We start from the raw sequence: 11705 nt of genomic DNA on the forward strand, positions 1-11705 counted from the left end.
CTGGAAATGTTTACCAGACAAACTCTGTCCTGCCCCATGCTGCTTTTTGTCAGTATATTTGTCACAGAACAGAAATAGTTGTATTTATTGTTTATTTTTCATTTTATTAATTATTCATTTATTTATTTCAGTTTTGGAACAAAAGTCTGAAACAAATCAGTTCAAGCAGTGTTCCCTTTCCTTGAGTTTAATTTTTTTTTTTGCAAAAGTACTTTCCATCACAATAGATTTTATTTATTTATTTGCCAGTGGTCTGCCACCAACCACATTTCTATCCCAGAAATACACCCCAATTGTAGAACCTTAGAGTTCAGGATGTTTGGGGTTGAAGGAAATAAGAGTCTGAAATGAAAACCCATGTATTGCCTGCCTGTACCTCTCCCTGTCACCTCTCAGAGCAGTCCTGTGGGGACAGCCACCAAACCTAGTTGTTCCTAGCCAGCATACTGTCCTCCCAGGTGGCCACCAGACTGCAAGCCTGCCCCTCAACAAGAAAATCCCAAATAATCTTGGTTCTCCCTCTTAATCCCCATAGTCACAGAATCAGTTTGCCCAGCTGGTCTTGAAAATGAAGTAAGAAGATGAACTATAGGTGAGATCCCAAGTGTTCAGAGTTGACTTATCAGAGAAAGACATTTACGAGGAAATCCAAAACATAGCTCCAAGAAAGAGAAAGCCATTGGTGGCCCTTCACCCCTCCTCTTACAGACCAGACAGGAATACTGTCCATGTGTGGCCCCATGTGGGCTCCCTGATTAACTGAACCAGGAGCAGCTCAATTTCATTCTCCCCAAAAGGAAGAAGCTCACTGCAGACCTCTAGAAAGGTCTTGTCATTTTCACTCAACTAGGGAAGGTGGTTTACAGCTCCATTTCTCCAATAAGCATTACTTAAACACACAGCATCTGGCTAAACGTGTGTTAGGACCTGGAGACTCTGTGGTAAGCCAAACCTAACCGGGTTCTCACTTTAGTAGGATGTGCAGGGCAACCAGGGAGAGGACAAGATTTGTTGCTGTTGATCATATATACTTACAGGATCCCGTTCTTCAAGGAAAGGCAAGTGTTGTTATGTGAGCTCTGTTTAATTTATCTCAGAGATCATTGAGACTTCACTAGGGGGATAAAACTGAACCAGGACTTACAGGGGAATGGTACTAATGAGGAAAAAAGAGAGCTGCAGCTGGGAGGAGGGGTTCAACGTTCAAAACATCTAATGGCACGAAACATCACTCTTCCAAATTACAAGGCATGGATATATACTTTATGTCGTTAGAGTGTTTTCAGTAGCTAGTGGGTGCAACAGAATTTAGTTTGGATTTGAACTTCTCCTGTCAAATATAATGTGGAACACAAATCAGAAGTAGAGCCAGACCTGAGAACGTAGACCAGTTAGGAGAATCCTACAGTTGCCCTCTAAAGAACTTATCACATTTGTTAGTGGAGTGGCGGCAATAAAGATGGACTGATTTAAGACAGTTAGTAGAATGTATAGAGCACATAGTTGTATATGCTGCTATAGACACCCTCCTCTCAAACTGTAGCTGATATAGTCGTGTTTGGAGGTAGCAGTGGGATTTGGAAGGTGCTCAGGTCATGATGGTAGAGCCCTTGTGAAAGAGATTAGTATCTTTGTAAAGGGGATATGGCAATCATTGTATCTATTCTGTCATGAAAGAGCACAGCTCCCTTTGAACCAGACACTGAGTTTTCAAGATCCTTTATCTTGGGCTTCCCAGCCTCCAGAATAGTGAGGAATGATGTGAATAAGCCTCCAGACCATGGTATTATTATAGAAAATCCCCAGTGCTGCTCTAGGGCATGAACCCAAAGAAGTTAGAACAGTCATACTTTGATAGTATAGTGTTTAATATCTTGGATTTGGAGTAGGGAGGGCCTCGTCCCAGCTCTATCATTAAATGCCTGTGTGTTGTCAAACTGCTAATTGCCTCTCATAGATTCAGATTTTACAAACCTATGATTCAACATCATAACAGTGCCTCGTTCATAGAGCTCTTTGGGGACTCGATGCTGGAAAGTTGCTAGTACTTCAGTGCCTGGCAGATAGTCAGCGAATGAAAGATGTAATTAGTAGTATTATCACCAGTATAGTTATTACTATTGTTCTAGATGTTTCTGAAGTTGGCAAATTAAGGCAAAACTATCAGTCTCCCCTTTGTAACAGCTTTTGAGCTAGGATCTCTATACCTCACATAGCAAAATACCTTCCATAGCCATCATAATATGACCAGCAACTGCCTAGGCAGTTACCTGAGTGAGCCCTTCCTTCATAATCCCAGGCTGTCCTCCATCCTTGCTTTCTTTTCATAGGGACCCACTATGTGCAAAGTGTTCCTCGCACATGCCTTAGCAGCTTGGGCTAACACTGAAGACCATTCCAGTGCAGCTTTATTGTAAAACCTGCCCTAGACATTGTAAAATACAGGTTATTTACTGTGCCAACATGAAATTAGCAATTGACCATTTCTGTTTTCTATCCTGTCTATTTTAAGTAGTTGGGCTAATGCCATGGAGAACTTAGGGAGAAATGCTGTTTCCTTATCAAAAGTCCTACCATGGGCGTGTCTTTGTACCAATGAGTCTTCTGTAACAAGTGTTCTTGTTTTCAGGGGTAGTTTTTGGTTTTGGTTATTTGGTTGTTTTTGTTTGTTTGTTTGTTTGTTTGTTTGTTTGTTTGAGACAGGGTTTCTCTGTATAACTTTGGAGCCTATCCTGGCACTCTGGAGACCAGGCTGGCCTCGAACTCACAGAGATCCACCTGCCTCTGCCTCCCGAGTGCTGGGATTAAAGGCCTGTGCCACCAATGCCCAGCTGAAACAAGTGTTCTTTTCACCTCCCTTCTCCACTTGATCTAAAGAGGCTTCAAAACTGAGTTGTAGCTGGGTGGTGGTGCAGCCTCTATGAGTCCAAGGCCAGTTGATCTACAGAGCAAGTTCTAGGACAGACTTCAAAGCTACATGAGAAACTATGTCTTGGGAAACAAAATGAAACAAAAACCCTGATTTGTTTGAAAAGTGCAATGAGCCTGAACAGAGCAGCTCCGTGGTGTTTTGAAGACAAAGAGGTAGGGCATCGCCATCAGTCAAGGGCTAGAAGCAGTTAGCAACAGTCTTCATCTATTTCAAGAAACTGGGGTTCCTCTTCCAAGGCAATGACCTCAAGGAGAGTCGCCACCATGGAGAATGTGGTTGTAAACAAAGCCTAGAGGAATGTTTTCAACCTGGGGTCTTGACCCCTTAGGGGCTGAATGACCCTTTCACAGGGATCGCCTAAGATCATAGGAAAACACAATACTTACATTACGATTCATAACAGTAGCAAAATTGCAGTTACGAAGTGGCCATGAAAATAGTTTTATGGCTGGGGGCGGGGTCAACACAGCATAAGGAACTGTATTAAAGGGTAGCAGCATTAGGAAGGTTGAGAACTACTGGCCTAGATGTTCTCTGGACCTCAGACCACACCCTGATCCAAATGGAATGTTTCTGAGGTAGCTTCTTATCTCCTTGAAGTCTTAGCCACCATCAGAAGTAACCACTGTCCCCCAAAGTTCTCACTCCCTTTCTCCGCAACCAAATTGATCTCCTAAATCATTTTCTTTAATAAGCATTTTTCTGACCAGGGTACTGATCTTAGGAACCTAAAGAGGCTATCACTGTGGGCAAATACAAGCAGATCAAATGACTAGAGTCCCATTTTTGAAGGTCTAGAACTAATCTGGCATGCAATGTGTCTGTCGGGATAATGAAGGAAAAGACAAGGCAAGTTGAAGATATGATTCAGAGAGGTGGGTGCCTAGTGCTGCTGGGAAAGGGGAGGCTGTCTTCCCTGTGGGGGCCTTTAGCTTCCAGGAAGCCATACAGGTGCATAGAGACCTCTGCAGGTGGCTGCTGCCACCCAGAGGTCAAGACACTGCAGCAGATGCTGGCATTACACAGCTATGCTCTGAACCGATCCTGCTATGAACCACATTAAAGCTGGAAGGAAAATTTCTCAGCGTCTTCTTTGCCTTCTGAATCTTTCATGAAGGCATGACAGAATGTAAATTTCATCCAACACCCCCGTAAGGGGGGAGGCTGAAGAAATCTAGTCCCCAGATTTCTGGCTTCTGAGATGTAGGATAGAGAAGAGAAATGAGTTTGTAGAAAGAGGACTTTCCAAACAACACCGCCCTGCAAGATGCAACCTGGTTTGTTGAACAGGTTTCTGCAAATGTTAAAGTTAAAACAGAAACTTTTTTTTTCAAAAGTTGAATATTTTCAATAGGTTATAACTTTATTAAAATGACTTTCTAATTTAGGGCTTTACAACTAATTTTAAAATGAATTCAAAGTGTGTGATCATTCATTTGCTCGGAGCATTCGGTTTCAAAGACTTATATAATCACTGAATAATCTGTATGATTTCTTCCAGCCTCCCCATTAACAATCCTCAACTACAAATCTCCCCTTATTATCCTGCAACCACATACATGTCTCAGTGTTTCTGAAGATCACGGAGCAAGCCCCTGCCTCAGGATCTTCTCACAGAATGCTCCCCGTGCTGCAACATTAAACTCTGAGAGATATTCACGGCTTATAAACTAACTTTATGTCAGACAATCGTCTTAGTGAAGATGCTCCCGGATGCCTTGCACAGCATTTTAAAACATTCTCCACTCTGTCTTTGACAGTTCTCCTGTAGTTGTTTCTCCTCTAGGTCTTAGTACTACTTGGAGTGTACACCTACTTACACAGTTTATTATATGATAGCTCTAAAATATGAATTACTCTAGGGCAAATACTGTTTTCTGCTAACTCATATTCTCAGCACTTAAAACACTCAACATGTAAAAGTTACTTGGTAACATCAGCTAAATAGGAACACTAATTTATATGTTTTGGAAGAGCCACTTATCACTATTTGCATTGCTAATATGAGCTCATGTATGCTCACACATGAATAATGTGCCAGTTTTATCATGCATGGAGGGGTTCTACTAATTGATGAATTAGACACAGTCAGATTAATATCATCAATATCTGGGATGTCCTGATCCTCAATGGGTAATCCACACAAGAGAATCTCATATTTCATGATGGAAAATGATAGAAAACTCTTTCTGTTTGGTTTTCTTTTTATTTGAGGAATTTTTAGCATCTCAGAAACATTACTTCTGCAATTGTACCTTAGGAAATTTGGATGCATTATTTCATGCCAGAAATGGGTCCTGATAGGTTGACAGCTTTGTGAAGTCCATGAAAAGTGCACTTCTAAGACCACATGGTGCTGTTCATACTCCCCTTTTGTCAGTGTTTCTGCCTGGATGGATTGGAATCTTTTCTCCTTTCTTTACCTATATTAACATCATCTACCTTTTCTCCTTTTTTAAAGGGATTACAACATTTTTGAGATAGTTCTAAAGGTAACTCCATGGATCACCAGCATTCTGTCCAGTCTTATGAATGACAAATTTCCTAAAAACTGTTTATAACTGAACATTTGTTTACAGGACAAGGGTGCCAGTAATGACATCAGGCCATGGATGACTTTGCAAAGGGAAAAGATCATGTGGCTTGGAGAACTTCATTGGTTTCCTCCAAAGTGTGTTCCTGGATAGCTGAATAAGCTCACTGGTTTAGGGGCCACTGGATACACTTCCTGGAATCTCAGGGAGAAATGGTTCTTATTAGTGAGTTCTTCTTCCTGGCTGATCCAGTTAGACATTCTTGATAAGCTGGAAAATATTTGAGAATTACCAGAATCAAATTTCCTTCAGACCCATGATGACCCAATGAGAGAAAAGCCAACTAACTCTGGCAAAAGCAATACCGAGGAATTGTTAGCCTGTGAAACCCCAGAAAGGTATGCTTCTGGGCTCACTGACAACCTCAAGTATTACTGTCACTGTCTCTTCTGCTGTCTACATGTTGTGTTCTCAAATAACTATGTTTGTAAGATGCCTACTAATAACAATGGGGACAGAACATACTTTGTTTATCCATTGAGAAAAAAAGTATGGAAGTTCCAGGTGAAGGTCTCACCTTATGTCCCCCTTCGTTAATCGAGGTACCCAGGAGGAATAGCATGTTCTAATTTGCTTGTACCTAAATGAGGTTTGCATCTGGCATTCCACTTGACATATCTTCCCAAAGTAAATGGCATCTGTTAGGTATATATGTGCATCTGTTACTAAAAGAAACAGAAGTGACATATCATATCGTAACTACCTTAGGACCATTTGAGGTGAAGTGTGTTTGATTTTGTCTTCTCCAAAGTGCCAGATTGCAAAGTGTGAATTACAGATAGTTGAAACATTAAACATAGGGCAGGACCTTAGAATAGACAATGGACGGGCCATTATCACCCTGGACCTAAAGGAAAACACAAGGAGAGGGTGGTCACTAGAACTCGGGGTGGAGCACCAATGTATTAGTGGGAGCATTCAAAGCAGCCCAGGGCAGCAGCTGATGGAGTTAATACTGGGATCTTCTCCTCTTCCACAGAGACTCTTCTTGTCCAGATCAAACTAGTCCAAAGATGCTGGGGCACTGATGTGTAACAGCAGTCCTTCTTCCCAGGCAGACCTCAGAGTAGAAAGGGACACACAGAAGGTGGAGGGACACATGAAGAGTGAAGGGGACAGTTTTTGAACCAGAGTCTGAGGAAGATAAGAGTGGTTGGTGAACCTTGGAAAGACAATTAACCAGTTGTTTTCTATGATCTGTTTGTTGACCTTACCAGGAAATCTTAAGAAAATTATGACCGTATTTACCACCCCCCAAAGAAGACAAATGTACTAAAGAACACTTCAATATGCAATCATATGTATATAAATATTCTTCTACTCTAGTGATTCAGATCGAGTATCTTAATCATCCAGGTGTTTGTCTTCAGCTATAATTTATGACAATGGTTACAGAAAGGTGAGTCACCAATTATGGAGAAATATTGCTTTTAGGAATGCTTACTAGCTAAAAATTTTCTCCATGTAAGAGATTATGACACAGGTGTCTGCACATGGGCAGTAATGTGGCTGTGAGCAGCTCTGACATGACTAGTCATATAGGAGTAAGGTCTATGTATGTGTAGCATATAGCGCTTCATCATGATAACTAGTGACAAGTTATTTGTCTATGCATTGTCAGTAATATGCTTTGAATTATTAATCTAGTGTGTACTCATCCTTTTTATCAAGAAAAAGAGCTTAGAGGCTGAGGAAATGGCTCAGTGCCTAAGAGCCCATAATGCTTTTGCAAAGACTCCAAGTTTGGTTCCCAGCTCCCACATGAGGTGACTCACAACCACCTGTTAACTCCAGCTCTAGGGTATTTGATACCCTCTCTGGCCTCCTCTGGCATGACATTCACCTGAATAAAACTATCCAGACACACATAAACACATAATCAGAAATAAAAAATAATCTTCAGAGGAAAGAGTTTGTAACTGTAAGCTATGTTTATAGTGCTTCTCTTGATTGTATCAACAGGCTAGCTACTGTGGGCCTTTGACTTAATGCTGGTGACCTTTGATTGAATGGCACCTGTGGTGATTCATACAAAAATTGTTCCCCAAAGGTTCACATACTTCAACACATGGCCCCTGAAGGTGGTGATGCTTGAGGTAGTTACAGAACATTTGATACACGATGTCTTGCTAGAGGAAGTAGATCACTAGGATGGGCTTTGGAGTTTAAAACCTTTCCTCATACCCAGTTCACTGTCTGCTTCCTGTCAGTCAAGATGTGATCTCTGATGGGGGATGTTCTTCTGTATATATGTTTCTTTTATTGGTTGATAAATAAAATACTGATTGGCCAGTTGTCAGGCAGGAAGTATAGGCAGGGCTACCAGATGAGAATTCTGTGGAGAGGATGCAGAGAGTGAGCAACAAGAGAGAAGCCATGTAGCAGCTGAAGGAGTAGCAGGTCTGGGCATTCTCCAGTAGATAAGGACATGTAGGAATACATAGATTAATAGTTATTGGGTTAATAATTAAGAGAGAGCTAGCCAGTAAGAAGCCTAAGCCATCAGCCAGTCTATGATTAATACAAGCCTCAGTGTGCTTATTTGGGATTGAAGGGCGGCAGGACTAGGCAGAACAGAAACTCCGTCTACAGATCTCTCAGTGTCCTGCTCTAGTGACCTGCTGCCATGACTCTCCTACCTTTATGGATCCTCTTGACTGTGATCATAACTTAAAAAAACTCTTCCTTCTAGAAGTTGCTTCTGGTCATGTTGTTTTATCAGAAAAGTAACTATTATAGTTTCCATCTTTGGAAGATCACTTGTTGGAGCTCATATGACTTTAATTATCCCTTTAAAGGCCCTGTCACCCAATACAGGCTCTTTGAGGTTAGGGCTTCACTTGTAAGTTGGAAAGAAGGCATCATTCAATCCAATACAAAGGGACATGAAAGTCTTGCAAAGATATCGTTGAGCTCCTAGGTGGGAGACGCTGTGCTCTGAAATGAGCTGATGGCAGTAGAAAGGGAAGGATCTCTATTATCTAACAGTGGACATTTCACAGATAAAGGCTGCAACCACTGAGTAATGGATCAATGCAGAGGTAAGAGGGGGTATCCGTGTTAAACCTGCAGCACCAAGTCTAGGGGACAAGCATAATGATGCTGTGTTAGGGGCGAAATAGGCCTTTGATTATGTGCATTTTTGTATTTCCTTTAGATTCAAACCCCACCCCTCTCTCTGTTTCTGTTTTTCCTGTCTCCTCCAAACTGCCAAGTTAGCAAAAGTCTGATCTTCAGTTGGTGTATATTATCTTCCTTAAGAGAATCTCAGGAAACAAATTCTTCCTGTCACTCCTCCCCTGCCCTGTAATGTCCCACTTCTGTCACTTTCTGCACGGCCATTGCAATTGTTCCTTTGGACTCTTTTATCTATTTACTAGTTCCTCTGTTTTTCTTGGTTAATGCCCCTCCCTCCAATATCTGCTGTACCATCCTGGTCTGTTATTGTCCTTAATAATGCTTATGTCTGAGCCAGCAGGTAAAAGCGCCTGCAACCAAATCTGATGAAATTAAGTTCAATATTTGGAACCCACAAGGTGGAAAGAAAGTCTAGCAATTTGTCCTCTAACCTCCACCCACATGATACCCACAGGAACACTCTCACACACTCATGAGCACACACACTCATGAGCACGTGCGTGCACGCGCTTGTGCGCACGCGTGCGAACACACACACACATTTTAGGAAAGAAGCTTTATGTCCAAGTTTTTACCTGAAGACTTACATGAATGAGAATAATTTTTAAGGCAATCTATTATGAAGTAAGGAAACACAAAGATGCACCAACTTACAAACTATTAATGCAATATGCTTTTGGAATACTTTCTCCCAAAGAGTTACTAAAATATGAATAAATGAATATAAATGCAAGAATGAGGGACTCCACATATAATACTATGCTAAAGATGACTTAAATAAATTTATAGATACTTCTTATGATATAGATTATGATTTAAAGTGTATGATTTGAGAGTCTTTCATTAAATCTGTTTTGCAAAACAGCAACATTTTCTACATGGCACTTCTGAATTAACCAAAGATCTTGCTAACCCCCCCAGACCAGCACCCATGTTCTAAGTCTCCCAAACTGGGATGAGGTTTGAAAACTTGCATTCTAGGTGACCTTCGCAGGGAGTTCAGACACAACTATATGCAGAAACTGGTGAAGAAGAAAACTATACACCCAACACCAACATCAGGAGGTGAAGGCTGGTCATGCAAATTGCAAACTGGCAAATTTATCCATATTTTAATTTCTGTCAAGAGAAATTGATGTAGAGTTGTAAAAACAGCTATATCAGAGGAAGTTTTGGAAAGACGTGTCATATTCAGTGTTGAAATACCTCACTTCCCTCTTTCCCCAACAAACAAACCAAAATAAAGTAGACAAAAAAAAAATGAAATGTGGAGTGTGAGTACAAATGTCTTGGAGTTTGAACAAGAAAAGAGGTCATGTCTCAAACAAAGCAAAAGACAAGAATGCAGACCCAACCTTGTCCTGTGAACACCACACACACAAGTCACACTCACATACATACCTAACACAAAGATTAAATTAAATTAAAGGTGTCTAGAACATAAATGGAGTGGCAGGAATGCCGCCCACAACTGGGAGCCTAAGCTGATGGTCTCTATGGGCACCTTCACTGGATAGACTTCTCACCTGTGGACCATCCATCTGGATAGCCTCTTGGCTTACCGTCTTTGTCTTTGATGTGTTGCTGCAGTAGTTAATTCAAAATTGCCAAGCATTAGCTGATAAAGATACCCCAGTAAATTGACACCTCCCACTCTTTATGGCCTGTTGGATAACAACAACCCATTTTTCCATGGGATCAGGACACTGGTGAGATTCATCAAGGAAGAACCCTCTTCTTTGCCTCTTCACAGGCACATGGAGTGACCATGGCCAATGCAATTTAGGGCATCCACTACATTTCTGTGAGATGATAACTTAGATAGTGTGCTGCCTCCACGTTCACAGAATGGTGGGATGCCATCATTACCCTTCATCCTTCAGTCAAACAATGGATGATGAATCCATCAATCTAGGTGATGAATATGTGTCAGATCAGTGTCTTTCAAGAGGGGGAACGTTTTTCAAATATCCTTAGTATAAATTGTGTCCTCTTGAGGCTGAGGATCTTGATTCCCTATGAGAGCAATTGCATAGCATGTACAAGTCCTTGGTTTCTACTGCAGCACAATGAAGAAAAAAAAAAGCACAACTTGTCTACCCAGAGATGATATATGGAATTCTGGGAAATGAATAAGTATTTTTTTAAGCATTCATAATGGTGGCATTGATGAAGTCTGTGAACAAAGAAGGGAATTGCAACATACTTACTGTTTTCATTTTTCTGTATAGGTAGATAGAGCCTGTGGTGGAAGCCAGTCAAGCTGTCACTGGGTGTCTCACTGAGCCTCTGGGGAATGGTGTTTTAGAGGAGGTTAGGGTTAGCTTCTGCTGCTTGCGGATCAGACACTCAGAAGCTGCAGCAATTATAAGGGAGGTTGTGCACAGCCTCCATCTGTGTCCCCATGCACTTTTCACAGAAGATCCTTTAAGCAGTCTATGCGGTGAAGGGAATTGAGACCCCCAGGGAAAGTAGTAGTGCCCACTTGATCACTGGGAATCTTCCCCACCGTATATCAACAGCTTCAGTCTAGAGAGAACGATCCTGTAGATACTCCTCCTGCAAACCCTCTCAAATGGAATGATCCATTGTCACGATGACTTTCCTAAGACCCCTCCAACTGTGCCCTAGACAACACCATTCACTTTCACCTGAGCTGGTCCAGGAGAAATTCTTCTTCATGCTGGGTGCAAGCTTTTCTTTAGCTATCCATATAAAGCACTATGTGGGGAATACAAATGGGATGACCTCCCTCTATGTCACCCTTTCTACTCTGGGGTGGGATTGGTAAGACACAGCCACAAGTACCCTCTATTAGAATTGATGTCCCAACATGTCTTATAGCACCCCTGAAAATTTAACCAGGGATGTAGGCTCCTAAACCTATAGAACATTCATCTTTTAAATCAGGGAAATTAATACATATTACAAAGGGATTTGGTGAGCTTCCTGCTCCCTGCTCCCCACGTCCAATTAGAATAATGTTATCAATGCAATGGATCAGTATGGCATCCTGTGGAATATCAAAATGACCAGCTGTT

Source organism: Cricetulus griseus, chromosome 2 (assembly GCF_003668045.3).
Source record: "Cricetulus griseus strain 17A/GY chromosome 2, alternate assembly CriGri-PICRH-1.0, whole genome shotgun sequence".
Lineage (NCBI taxonomy): Eukaryota > Metazoa > Chordata > Mammalia > Rodentia > Cricetidae > Cricetulus > Cricetulus griseus.